The following is a 4,009-nucleotide window of genomic DNA, read 5'->3' as shown; positions in this document are numbered from 1 at the left end:
CTGATGAAGACGACTTCTTTTGCATCCATGGAGTTGGGACAAATCACAAGTGGGAGAGCTGGAGAGGTACCTTCTATGTCTGTCCCCACCTGCAGGTAAGGGACCTACTCCACACCTTCTCGCATCAAGAAGCTGTCACTCAAAGTCAACAACAGGTCTTCCTGCATCTGCAGCCCGGAGAGACTTTTCAGTCATGCAGGAATTTTGTTCACTGCTGAAAGATTACAGCTTCACAGCAAGAACCTTGAGAGCCAGCTACTGTTGAAAGCTGCAGTGAACACTGATGATTCTGTGAGAAATAGTTTTTTCTGCATGGTTTTGACACACACACACAAAACTCCTCGAAGCAGCAGCCTGCTGCGTGGCGTTATTATGTCATACTGTGCCAAAGATTTGGAGTGGGGAATAGTTGACCAGGCAAAGGGGCCAGTGTCAGCCAAAAAGTTCACAATATTATTGCCAAATCTGTTGTCTGTCTGTGGGAGTCTTTAGATGGGGGAAGGGCCGCCTTCTCGCGGCTGCTTTTGAGCAAAGCGTGTAATCCCTAATCTGTGTAATGGTTTGTGCTAAGCGCAGAGCTAATAATGTATAACTAACTATTGTAAAGACACCATACATGCTTTATGCTGCTTATCTTGGGGGGGGGACAAGTGTGACTTTTTTTTTTTTTGCTTACTTTTCTTGTTATTGGAGCCGAAGTAAATATAATGCCCTATCACAACTTTACTCACTTGATGTTTTGAGAACATGCATTCAGCTTTAATTTGTGTTCTGAAGGACACTAGGCCTGCAAATATTGTTTTATTTGACCATCTATCAGTGGACTGGTGCTTTTTCAGTTGATGTGTGTGCTGTTGCTCTTTTCTTCATGTGCAGCGCCCAACACAGAGATCAGAGCTTAATTTAGTGCACACAGAAATAAGGTGTTGCTAAGCATGCAACACAAAGGTGCATTGAGCAGGCCTAATTGGTCACCTATTGATTATTTTTAGTGGACCGCCGTCCTTCTGTGTAGTTTTCTGTTCAGCATACTGTGGAAGGAAATGTTTCGTGTTTCTCTGTTGTCTGTCACGGAGATTACACAATACACATTAAGTCTAGAGTTTATGGGCTTATCTTCTGGTTTGTGCAAAAAGTATGGTTTGGAAATGTTACTTGTGCTTATTTTTTTATTATTATTATTTTATTTTGGATAAGTACTTGAATTATCACTGCTTATTGACTTCAGTTATTTTTGTAATTCATTTTAACTTATCGATTTTATTGTTGATGAACTATAATTTCGCCTAAAGCATGATTATTTTGTATTTTTGTCTCGTTCGATTGTTGTCGATAAACTCAAGTAATTCCCACAGTTACCAGTACTTGAGTAGTTTTTTCACCAAGTACTTTTTTACTCTACTCAAGTAATTATTTAGATGACACTTACTTTACTTGAGTCATATTTGTTATATTCAGGGCCCAGCTGGTAGTAAGAACGACATCTGCAACAGTTTCACATGAAACATCACTTCTGTCATAACGACGCCACACATTCTGATCAAACCATTCATCCGTAAAGCAGCACAAACTATCGTAAACCAAACACCGTGATACACGCACGCATGCTAATGTCTACCACACATGGCATTTCCCCTTTCTGAAAACCAGGGACTAATGCACTACATAAAATGTCCACAGGGACAAAGAACCCAGAGTGACACCGCAAGAAATAATCCAAACGGATGGACCCTCCAAACTAGCCAGTTCAGTCCACAACTGAGGTAGACTGATAAGACACCTAACGGAGCCTAAGAATGGAAAAAGGGTTATAGTAACCCTTGAGAAGGCGAGGCGCTAGTTCGTGCCCGTGACAGGCTCTTTTCATCCGCGCCACCGCTTGTGGATCTGGCCCATGGGATCCAGCAGAGGCTGTGGGCTCGGTGGTGGTGGTGGAGGAGGTCCATCCCGTACGTCTCTGGCCTGTGGAAGGTCTGCTTGGCCTTTGTGCCCACCGAGGGCAGTGGACTTGGAGGTGGCTTGCGCCGAAGCGTGATCCATTGCTCATCATGAAATATGGCGTGTCTTAGGTCAATTGACCTGCAAGGGGTCCCACCAGAATGAGGGCATTTTGTTGCACCGTTGAGGCCGCCGGCTGGCTTAATCTCCAGTCCTATTTCTCTAATGACCGCAACTTTCAGCTAGTAGCAGGGTTTCAACGACACACATCACTTTCTCAGGTGATTGTATTTTGAACAGTTCTTGCATATTTTCCCACGGGCTGGGGCAGATTGGAAGCCCTCTTGAATTAGTGAGAGCTAGCCCCACAGCTGCTGGCACAGCTACTTGCTGGTTGGTTTGTGCGTGCCTGCTGCACGGGCAGCATGCTTCGAGCTAGGCCCATGCAGCTATCAGACGCGGAGAGGCAAGTGGCGACGTGGATCGCTGCAGCGCCTGCTTTCGGCTGAAGCTGCTGTGCGAGAATGGCTGGGGCCGAGTGTGCATGCTGCAGTGAGCTGCTCATGTTAGCATTGAAAGAGCACTCCAACGCGCTTTCAACCTGGGAGCAGCTATTTAACTAGCCCCAATGATTGTAAATTATCCGATTCCAGAAAGCAGTTTCTCCCATGTCTTTTCACATAACGTCCTCTATCAACTGATCCCTGACATCTCGGTCCCCCGAAGTGTCCCCGAGTTACAAGAGCTAACCAAATCCCTCAGATTGAGCCACGTAGCTTTGAAATGGACTCCACCGGCCATTGGTGTCTCTCTTCCAGTAGCCGAGCGCCGCTTCTTTCCCGGCGAAGTGGTTGGAAATGTAGACGCGGCGCCGTATATATTAATAATAGGTTAATAGAGACGCTTTATCCAAAGCGATTGATAGTCATGGCGTACATGTTTACTTAGGTGGAAACCCAGGATGGAACCCACTACCATGCGGCTACATAAGGATCCCCACCAATTGAGCTACAGAGACCACGTATCAGAAGATCTATTATGCTTTTTGATGGAAATATTGAGGTGGGATTTGGAGATCAGTTCATAATTTACGCTTTGGCAAATAAGGGCGGGCCGTGCTTTGATGTCCTAGGCCACGATATGCACCTTTTCTTTCGTGGATGCTGGCACACAAAGCTTTGGTGTCCTCAAACAGACCGCACCAGGTAAGCCTCGCCGGCTGCCCCCTGCAGGGCCATCACGGGCGGAGCTCTGGAGCTGCGGCCGGTTGGGAAGTGAAACAGGGCGGGTTTTTCTCCCCAGGCGCTGGAAGGCATTATGATGAGCAGCCCAGTGGAGCTTTGGTAACGACGGATCTTCCTGAGACGTGCGCCGGGCCTGTAACGGGAGTGCTTTGCGGTCGGCGGCGAGCTGTATCCTGTAGGCTTGGTACACGCTAAAATGGCGAGCGGTTTGTCGGTTCTGGCCATGGCGCGCTCAGCTTCCTCTGACAGCCTGAGCAGGTTCTCGAAATGCCCATGGAATGTAAAAGCCGGCAGGGATCTGCTGATTGGACACCATCTCCCCACCACCCCGATTGGCCCGTCACATGGAGGCCTCCTCTGTCGGCTATCGAAGGACGGTGGCTTCTTTTTTTGACCGCGCACCCAAAACAGCACAAATGCGCACTCGAAAACAACAACACTGCGCGCCCATAAAACACTCCGTACGCCAAAAACAATACATTATGGGTGCCCGCAACAATCATTGCGCGCCCAAAACAATAGATCACCGCTGGGCCCTTTACACGCCAATAATAGTCGCCATAGCTCGTAGAGCGAAATCTTAGTTATAATTTAATGCTAGGTCGTATAGTGGCAAACGAGAATAGTAAACGCGATAAACCTTGTACACAGCGCACAGGCAAAAGTTACTATGTGGCGCGCAAAAGTACACTGCCGCCCTTTACGCAATAATAGTCGCTAAAGTCGAGGGAGAGTGCAAATCTTGGTTATGATCAATCGCTAGCCTGCTATGGCAAACGAGGCCAATAAACCACTGCGCGCGCAGGGGCATTAGGACACTGCCGCGC

At 47.6% G+C, this 4,009-nt stretch overlaps 1 pseudogene; it reads right to left on the bottom strand.

Moving 5' to 3' along the window:
- Positions 1 to 3,407, bottom strand: part of LOC123482481 — a 43,399-nt pseudogene extending 39,992 nt beyond the window's left edge.
- Positions 3,408 to 4,009: the final 602 nt, after the last annotated feature.

This window comes from Coregonus clupeaformis, chromosome 34 (assembly GCF_020615455.1).
Source record: "Coregonus clupeaformis isolate EN_2021a chromosome 34, ASM2061545v1, whole genome shotgun sequence".
Lineage (NCBI taxonomy): Eukaryota > Metazoa > Chordata > Actinopteri > Salmoniformes > Salmonidae > Coregonus > Coregonus clupeaformis.
This window is presented reverse-complemented; position numbering and strand designations above follow the sequence as displayed.